General features: G+C 39.7%; 1 long non-coding RNA gene across 1 annotated transcript; it reads right to left on the bottom strand.

Moving 5' to 3' along the window:
- Nucleotides 1-626: 626 nt before the first annotated feature.
- Nucleotides 627-10,540, bottom strand: LOC131255532 (uncharacterized). Its single transcript, XR_009176136.1, has 4 exons — nt 9,411-10,540; nt 1,776-1,811; nt 1,046-1,149; nt 627-897 (listed from the first exon to the last, which is right to left on the bottom strand). It is a non-coding gene; the product is annotated as an uncharacterized LOC131255532 (long non-coding RNA).
- Between the last annotated feature and the right edge of the window lie 291 nt (nt 10,541-10,831).

The following is a 10,831-nucleotide window of genomic DNA, read 5'->3' on the forward strand; positions in this document are numbered from 1 at the left end:
CCATTCATGGGTGAATCCATTACTTATGGCACTCACTACAACAAATGGGCCTTTCCCGACGGTCAAAATCACCGGTAAAGGTCCCAAAAACTGCCGGTTAAGGGTTCACTGGCGGTCAGGCAACTGCTAGTGAGGGCTCGGTTGGTAAAAGTTTTGCCGGCGGCCATCACCTTTTACCGGTGCTTATGCAGGCCACCCCTAAATCATTAGTAGCGACAGATAAAATCCGTAGCCATAGAAGATATGGTTACCAACACTCCATAGCCATTGCAGTTTTTGCTGTTTCAATTTTTCCTGCCCACTTTCACCACCAGGAAAAAAAAATGATTGCAGGTAAATCAGTAATGTGTACAAATATAAATGTATACAGCGCACAAGAACTTAATTCAATTTTTATTATTATTATTTTTTGTATAGAATAATTGTAAGCAATCCTTAGTTTTCATCAGATGAACTGCTAGAACCTAGTGTGTTAAAGCAGAAGAAAAAGTGTAGAAAGATCTCTCTACACCACCTTATTTACAATGTTTCAAGTGAAAGAACCACTCTAATAATACAACCTAGGCCCACTTAATCCTGTCTCAAAGCATACGGAAGGAGAAGGATTAACAAAATAAACATGAGCTTTCAATCAATAGGTCTTCAACTGGCTTCAAAGCTTCCATAGTTTCCTTATTTGTAGCTCCTTTTCCCTTTGCTGCCTTCATTTTGAGGAAAATTTTTCCTATAAGAATGAAAATATAAATTAGCAGCAGTCAATAAAATAGCAGAGCCCAAACAAGAACTCCAATTTGGGGATCACTACCCAGACTTTCTGTCCTCAACAGACAGAGTGAGATGTGCCAAGTCTACTTTGCCTCTTATTTAATGTTTTCTTTTTTTGCAATTTTCTTTAGCCTGATTAATAACATTCAACATTATGAGAGAGAGAAAGAGAGAGAGAGAGAGAGAGAGAGAGAGAGAGAGAGAGAGAGAGAGAGAGAGAGAGAGAGAGAGAGAGCGGAGTAGAAAAATGAAGCAAAAGAAGTGCTAAAAGAATGTTTACTTTCATAAGATGATAAAGGTCAGAAGACTCAAGACAAGCATTCTTGTACATATGGATAGACCAGCCAAATGCAAATAAATCACATGACAGGTACATGTAGAGGTCTTTGTCCATGAAGATATTCTCACAATTAAAATGGTTGTCCAGTCCAACTCTTTCATCTTAATTTTGTGACACTCACAAGTTAAAAATACTTCGACTCTTAGAAGAATTAGTATTAATGTTCATCTTTTAAAACTTATCAATACAACTAATTCAAGAAAGTCAGTGAATTAGATTAAGTTGAGGAGATTAAGAATCAACCTAACCAAGTAGGGGCAAAGTGCCTGCTAATGTCTAAGAAACCTGTCTACTGAAACTCTGAGAACAGATCTAGTAGAAAGAAATGAATCATTTTTTTTAAACTCAACAGCAGCAATTCATACTTGAACTATAGAAACTGGCCCAAAGATAAACTATTGACTACATGTGCAACTTCATATTACCTCGTCAACCAATGATTTTATCTCGGAGGCATTCTCTTTCTTCAACTGTTTCTTCCTCTTTGCTCTGAGTTCCTCTATAGGATATACACACAAGAGGCAGTTCTGACATCTGCATGAAGATTTTCCTCCACTTCATGGAAATGGTATGGTCTTAAAGCATTTTAGAAAGGGTGACACTTTTAACTGATATTCTAATCACAATGTTAGCAAATGATAAAGGCAAGGGATGGATTTTCAAAGAGAACCATCCAACCTTACTCATGATTAATGCATAGAATTCACTGAAATACAATAAAAAATTAAACCATAGAAACTGAAGTTTTAAGTATCATCTGAAAAGGAGGAAATAACCTTTGACTAAGACTAATCCATAAAAAAGTTAAACCCCAGCAACATCTGAACCTACCATGGACCCATTCCAGGATAAATACTGAACTGCTAAGTTGAATATGATAAAAGGGTTAAAAGAATCAAAGAATTCATAATAGTGACATGACACACGAGACAGTGTTCAAGTCTAGGCTAAAAAATATTCAAGTATAGAAACAACAAAAGTAAAAATATCCAATTAGCTAACAAAAGCCCAGAAACCCAAAGAACATATGAAATGTCAAACATGCATCCCAACAAATTATGTGTGGCCATTTAACCAAAAGTAAAATTTTGTGTAGAAGATCATAAAGAGACCAATTTAGAGGCAAGGACCCCAATGCATGAAGACCACTAGTGGAAGAAATATGGGGAATGATAACTTTCTAAGAAGAATGAAGAGGTAAATTCAGTGGAAGAGAAAACGTATTCAGACTTCACTTCCTACCTTTCGCCGAGTTAACTTGACTGAGAACATATTCTCTTTCTTGTGGATCAAGCAATAGTTGTTAGGCCTTTTCCAATGTTGTTCACAAGTCAATAGTTGATTGTCAATGAATGTTTCAAACAAGGATCAAGAGAACAATGTAAGAACTAAGTAAAGAAATGGTAGGACATGTCTCAAACGTAAGAAAAGGCATCCTCCATAAAGTCCAGTTTCAAAGTGAAGAAAAAAGACTCTAATAGCCACACATCCTCTCTTTTATATGGGATTTGCAGTTTTATTCCACAAAGCAACAATGTAATTGAACATTGATATTAAATACCTACCAGGAAAAAAAGAAGGGTCATAAATCTTTTACGTAAAACAGTGAGGTCCAATTTCCATCATATAATATTCACTACAGAATATGAAGACAAATCAAGACTTGCAGATAGACACATTAAAAAATAGAACCAAAGGGACCAAAACAATGGTCCACGGTACTAAAGTTCATGGTATATTAGAAATAAGCAGATTGAATTACTTACCTATCAACCAGGATGTTCTGAATGATAAAGTTTAACATAGAATGGCCATACTGAGGGTAATCAATAAAGTTCCTATATAAATGAAAAGTTCACCACCCAAATTTTGTAGAACCATATAACATCAAGAAAAGAAATTTGGTATAATTTCCTCTGCAAAACATGAGAAAATACCATACCATCCAGCCCATATGGAATACTATCTATGAAAAGCTATTGTCTGATTTGCTTCGATCGAAATCATTTTTCAGCTCCCTCTTACTAGGATTTCACACACACATCATCACACCTAGAAATAAAGTACAAGGAAAAAAATCATTCTTTTAGATAGTACCTAGAGCTTACTTTAATTTCAAATGTGAAACATAAAAAAGTAAATAATGGAATGCAGAAAAGAAGAAGAAGAAGATGCAAAATTAGGACATGTGGAATACTCAATCATCTATCGGGACTGTTCATTCAATAGTATTAGTGCTTGTTTCTTTACCTTATCATTTGTATCAACGCTTGTTGTTAAGAATTTAAAGAAACTTGATAGTGAGAGATTACCTTCAAATCCTTTTGGAGATGCACCATACTATAACAGATAGCTCTCATTCCATAGCAATGTCTCTCATCTCCATTCGTTCCCGTGGCAATTCTGCAGAACACGTTATACCAACTCTGACCAATGAAACCAAACAATAATGCATCCTATTTCTCAAATTGTTATGATTTTCACTATCTTGAGTAGCTTCAGCATCTTCTCAGAGAAGTCTCGGATCTATGATCTCCATTATGTTTTTTCATAATTTAACAGAAGAATAGTAGAACTAAACATAACTAAATGAAGGGAAATCAAAAATATCAGCTTGATCTAAAACTTTTCTGGCCTCGAGAAGTTTCGTCATTTAATCCCCATCATTTCCTATGGTATGGACCACTTGAGCTTTAGATCTACCTTACTTTTGGGCTCATCCCCTAAAATGAAATAACAAAATGGACTATCATAGTGGGGCCCATAAAGCTTTGACACTAGTAATAGCTTCCTGGTGTTGAGGTCACCAGCCAAGCTATGCCCCTTCTTTTCTGAAGCGGATTACATCTTACCTCTACCATCTCTACCTAGGAACGGGTAGATCTATGTGGGGCCTACCATGATGTTTATTTTCCACCAAACTCTTCATAAGGTCACACAGACCTAGATGAAGGGAAAACACAAACATCAGCTTGATCCAAAACTGTTATGGCCCTTAAGAAGTTTCCGAGAATAGGTGTGGTGAAAGACCCGTATCCTAGACCGTACCGATCCGTAGGTTCCCACGATCTTCCCGATCAAATTTCGGCAATCTTCAACCCTTAACCAGTATTTGCGCATGACCTTGATTCATAGGCCGTCAACCCGAGTCAACTCAACCCGAGACTTGTACCCTAGCGACCGCACCGTCGCCGTGGTTCCGATGTCACATCTCGTGCGCCGATACGATACTCTGGCTAGGAGATGTGGGCTAGTATTCGGTGTGAGGAAAATGCCACGCGTGTGAATTACGAGAGAATCTCTACGAGATGTCACCTCAATCAATCAATCAATCCATCCCATCATGTCAAGTACATGTCAAGTACACCATCACCTCTCACCCTTCCCCAAGCAACCCCAAAGTCAAAAAGTTCTTTCACCACCCATGCCTTTCTTACATCAAGCAACCATAAAAGTAAAAAAAGGCCTTACACACCCATCCCTCTCTCTCCCATCCATCACTCCATCACACATCACCTCTCTTTACAACACTCTCTCTCATTCTCAAACTCACTTTCCCAAGCAAGAGAAAATTTACACGTCCAAGCCTCTCCAAGCCCTTCCAAGCAACAAGTGTGGCCCACTTTCCTACCCTCTCATCTCCCATCTCAACCATCCAAACCCCATCTCCTCCGTTGGGATCAAAGCTAAGGAGCAAAGGAAGCCAAGGGAGCAAGAAGATCGAATGGTGGGTGCTTCTATTAGGCCTAGATTTCTTTTTTTTTTTATGAAGGGCTAAGTGAGACCTACTGATTGATGGTATGGATCTCACTTTGGACCCTAGGTGTGGCGATGGCCTACCTTGATCCACATGATCATTCCATGATGGGGCCATTCTCCATGGACCCCATCATGATGTTTATTTTCTTTGCATGGCTAGAGGTCATCTAGACCTTCCATTTTGGTGGAGAAGGGATCTCCACCGTTGATCTTTGATTTGTTGGGCCCACGTGTTATGGGACCTACTTGATGTATGATTGATTGCAATGGAGGGCCCATAGTGTCGGGGTCCCTCCATCACACGCGTGTCCCACTCTCCTTTCCTCTCTCTCTCCTTCTTTTTCTATTTTTTTTAATGTGATGATGATGTGGTTGTGTGGCCCACCCGGATGGACCCCACCACGAGGTATGTATTTTATCCAAAGCATCTAAAAGTAGGGCCCACCTTATATGTGTTGTACCCACACCATCCATCATGAGGTGGCCCACTTGAGCAAAGCCCACCTCCATGCATGTACTGTGAGGACCTGTGGGAAAACACAAATATTAGCTTGTTTCCAAGCTCATGGGGTAGCCCACTCATATAGGCCCCATCTCGTTGTATGTTTTTAATCTATACCGTCCATTCATTTCCCTAGCTCATTTTAGACGTTGAGCTGAAAACTGGTATCAATCAGATGGTCTGGCAGGCCATAGCATAGAAAACGGTGGTTTTTACTGTTAAAAGTTCACCTGATGTTTTAACACACCAAAAGATATTGAATATTGGGCTTGTTTAGCTTGTCTTAAGATATCGGAACCAATGGGCGGGCTGAATTCATTCGATGCGGGCCCTACGCATGAAAAACCGCGGAAAAACAGCTTTCTTTTGAAAAAATAATAAGACAAGCAGTAGCCGCCGCTGCCGCCAGAGGCGCAGGCAGCGCCTGCGTTGTAGGCGGGTAGGCAGAAGGCAAGGACCCACGGCCCCTGCTGTGGGCCCCACCATGATGTATATTTGATATCCACACCATTCATCAGGTGGGCCACTCCCTGAAGTGGACCCACTCCAAAAATCAGCCTAATCTAGTGCTCAGGTGGCCCACACCATAGGAATAGTGAGATTGAACGTTTAGCATTGAAACCCTTTTTTAGATTGTTTTTCCTGCCGTCCAAGTCCGTGTGACTTTAGCAACAGGTTGGATGGAAAGCAAACGTTAGGGTGGGCCCCATGTGGGACCCACATTGATGTATGTGTCTTATTCACACTGTCCAGGTGGACGGTGGAATCCCACAGCGATGGATGTGCTTTATGCACACCGTCCAAGGGACGGTGGAACCCATTATATGTGTGTTTTGTTCACTGTCCAATGACAGTGGGACCCACCATGATGCATGTGCTGCATCTCATCCACCCAACCATTTCAAAAGCTCACTATGTCAGGAGTTAAGGAATGTACCAGATCTAAAATTCAAGTGGACCCCACCATTCAAAATAGTGGTCAATGACACCCACCGTTCAAAAATTTCCAAGGGGCTATAGCAGTTTCCCATCAAGTTGATATTTGTTCCCACTTCATCTATCACTACGTAAATTATGAAAGTGGTTGGATGAGAAACATATTTCATGGTGGGCCGTAGGAATTTTAATGGTGGAAATCATCATCACCACTCACGTTGGGTGTGGCCCATTGGATGTGCATGGGGCCTAGTTGGTGCAGCCCATTTGATATACATAAGGCCCATGTGATTAGGCCCATTATGATGTATTTTAAGGCCCATGGCAATTTACAAAGGCCCGTTGGTGAGGCCCATTATTGCGGCCCATTTGATGAATGTAAGGCCCATTAATGTGGCCCATTTGACAAATGTAAGGCCCATGTGATATGGCCCATTTGATGTATTGAAGGCCCAATGGGGTGTATCTAAGGTCCATTGCAATGTGTGAGCCCATCATGGTTTATGTAATGATGTTTACGACGGGCTATACCTTGGGAGCAAGGTTGGTTTGACGTCCACATTGCAAGTATAGTGTTGGTTAAATGTCCGCATTATGACTCTCCCTAGGGCCCATTGATAGGCCCGTACATGTAATGTGTAGGCCGTGTAGGCCCATCTTTGTTATGAACCGCATCCATTACCATATAACATGCTTAGTATAGTTCCATGATTCACGAACATATGCATCATATGTATGCTTGATATGAGAAGTGACTGATCATAGCATATGCCTTCGGGTAGATTGTTTATGAGCTCTCGGATAGGCGGTGCTGCCCTATATGAGCATATGATACATGCAGGATTGTCGCATGATTGAATAGTGTGATTCATGCATTTTGCATTGGGTGATATGGTTACTGTACTCCGTAACGACATCAGGGTCGTAGCCTCCACAGGCATATCGTGGTTAGCAGGATTGGATACCGAAAATCTTGTTCTAGATGGGGTGCTATAGATATCCGTAGGTGGAAGTCCCTAAACCCTTATGGTACCAAGAGGTTGCTCCAACGTCTAGACCGAGTGGGTGCATGAGTGTCGAGTGCCGATTACCAGACGGTCGCGCTTTTCACTGTGTCATGGTCGGTTGGAAGGGGGTGCGGCCTTACCCGCCCGAGAGAAGGGGGCAAAGCTAAGCTGAGTCTGATCAGCTCGAGGAATGGGTCCGCTATTGACGAGCTGAGCCCGATATTAGCAGGCGGACATTGAGGTCTCTTTCACTCACCTTATTGCGCGTGATGGGGCAGCAATCTGGTTAGAGTATACTAGACCCCGGTGATATCCCAGAGTTGAGCTATATTGATATGTGGACTTAGATGTGAATTCGCATGCTTGAGTTGCATTTTGCACCACATGGCTTTGGTATGGCCGACATCATTCATGTCTTGCATTAAATGGCCTTGATATGGCTAATAGGATTCATGGATTCATCAGCATATTCCGCATTACTCTGATACTGCATAATTATATTACTACCTTTCGCACACACTTTCACCACCCTCTAAGCTTTCCATAAGCTTATGCACGACCGTTACGTGCAGGTGACGTTAGAGCACAGCAGCGCTGAGGCAGGAGCACTTTGCAGATCATTTTGGAGTTTTTGTTCATCATCATTATATTTTTCCTTTATGCTCATTGTACTTGTAAAGTTTTTGATCATAGTGGAAATGTAATGGAGTTTTTGGTTGTTGTTTGTTGGTTATGCCTTTGGTTATGCTTATTACGAATCAAACTAATGTTGAAAATCCTCCTCGTAGCATCCCAGGATCGGAACCTGGCGAATGGGCACTGGGAGCCGAGAATGGGGTTCTACGAAGGCTGTCGGTGCCAGATTCGGCGATCAAGAATTTTGTGAGCCCGGTTTCCGAGTTTGGGGCGTGACACGTGGCTTTGTGGGCCAAAAAAGTTTTAGATCAATCTGATTTTAATGTTTCCCTCTATCTAGGTTTATTTAACTTTTTGAACAGGTTGGTGGAAAATAAACAGTCTAATTTGACTGATTTTTAATATAAACAGTTTGAATAATGATCAGGTTGGTGGAAAATAAACAGTCTAATTTGATTGATTTTGGACAAAAAAAATATAAATACAAGAGTACCAAACTGATTTTAACTATGTCCAAGATGGTAGGACACGACACAACCCATACTTGACCCAATTTTGATCAAGCTAGGTCCATTGGGTACCTTTTGGACAAAATCCAAATCAATCAAGAGGTAAAGCAATCAAAAGCAAAACATCCATATTGGAGACTGCAATACCTGAAAATGAAGCATGGACACCTAAAATTAAGCAAACCGATTAAAATGTTAAAGCCAAAAACACCAAGCTCTTTGCCAAATGACCAAAAAACACTAAACTGCATGAAGATATTGCCAAATGCAAAGGCAGTCTGAATCCAAGACAAATGAGTACAGTAGCTTAGGAAAATAGTGAATATTAACAAAAGATATGTGATACTTTTCCAGTGTAAGAATATGCTTTAGGATCTAAACATTCTTTCAAAACATTTAATAATATATTTGAGAATCATGAATATGATTTTCTACTTTCTAATTTTTGTAAAAGAACCATATTATATGTTTTGAAATATATATATATATATATATATATATATATATATATATATATATATATATATATATATATATATTGTAATTTCAAGATTGCATGCATAAAATGGCCATTTCTAAAAACAAGAGATCATGATTGGGATTGCTCCTCTGTTGGAATATCAGGATATGTTCATGCTTTCCCTATTAAAACCCACCAAATGTCAAGAATAGAGCGAAGGAGTTACCAGGCATAGGATGAATCCCATTCTGTATGGGGCCAGAGGAACCTTTGGTGGCATAGGGTATTTCATCAGATGGTACTGGCGCTCAAGCAAGTGATTGAACATGAAGTGTAAGAGATCAAATCCCTAATTAGAGAAAAGATGGATTCAGTCGTGATTCCTTCAAAAACTTAATAGCACACGAGTCATGGGAAAATGTATTAACTTGTCTTACAAGTTCAAGGTCCTCGCGAGAAACCTTCCTGCCATCATTTTTGGAGATGGATACTGAACCTGAATCTGCTATGGGAACCTCAGCTGGAGATCCAGGCCATTCACCAGCACTCTTTACTTTATGTTGTCTCATCCACCATACACAGCATAAATTCATGTGAAAACAGACCAATCAAATTATATAGCCCATTGTTGGTTAAGTATAGACCGAAACCCTCCCATTGATAATCATAACCATCCAATTGTTGCCCGTTGAGCGAACCACTAAAAGCAAAACATTCAGCGGCATAAATTCAACAAGAGAAAAGAAAATGGCTAAGATCATCTGATCACTGGCAATTCGGCTCATTTTTTTCACAATGGGGACCACAATTTGGACTTGGTTGTTACAGTGGGTGAGACTGAAATTTTCCTTTAATTTTCCTAATCCACACTCCTCACTCATATCCCATCTTCTCTTTCTTTTAATTTTCCTTTTTGTTCTTAAGATACCCTCCCTGTTAGACAATAATTCAAGTGTCCTTCATGACAATAGTAAAAGCATAATTCAAGTAGTGAACCTAGATTCATTGTTTTACCCAAAAACAACTACTTAAACCTAATACATAATGATTTGATTTTATCGGAAAAAGAAAAGCAGTTGTATTGTCTGAAGTAGCAGAGAACAAATTGACGAATCATCTCTGGCCAGTTCATATGAAGTCAAAGCATCCGCTAACTGTGATTAGCTGATACATGCAAAAGAGGAGAATGCCATGCTGTTCATACATTCCTAAACTTCATTCCAAAACTATAACTATTATTCACTCTCAATCATGACATTCTGGAAACCAATACTTCTTATTTAAATGCAAACTATTAACAGAATCCCTGGGATCATGGATGGGCAATTGCCAAGAAAATGACTAAGCATAGAGCACCCACATGCGTCAAAGGTCATGCTCCAATAGTTGGCTGCAAAGAAATGGATGCATAGATATTGCAAAGAAAGAAGCAAAATAAATATAATTCACTTCCAAGGTGGAAATAAAATGCTAATGACAGAATATATGAAGGATGGAATTGAAACATGGAACTGTACGAAAACACTTATGGTGCACACTTCATGGAACTGTACGAAAACACCCATTGTAGAAGCATTTCTCTATAACAATATAACAGAAAAACTAGAAGTTTAATGAAAGAAAAGGTCTCACCAAAGAATACAAGGTACTGGTTTCCAAAAAAAGTAGAGGGCCCGAAGCAATTCTGTAATATGAAAATGCTAATCAGTCCAAACTAACATCAACAACTGTTAGAAAAGTTAATGAGATGAATGAACCCATTATTGATATAACACGAAATTCCAAGCAAACATTCTGAAGGGCACTACTTGATGAATGGCCCAGACCACACACCTATGCCACATTGGCATCTACGTGTACCACTGAAAAAACACTCTATCCTATTCATGAGAATATTGTTCAACATTTCTCGCTCTT

Source organism: Magnolia sinica, chromosome 9, assembly GCF_029962835.1.
Source record: "Magnolia sinica isolate HGM2019 chromosome 9, MsV1, whole genome shotgun sequence".
Taxonomy (NCBI): domain Eukaryota; kingdom Viridiplantae; phylum Streptophyta; class Magnoliopsida; order Magnoliales; family Magnoliaceae; genus Magnolia; species Magnolia sinica.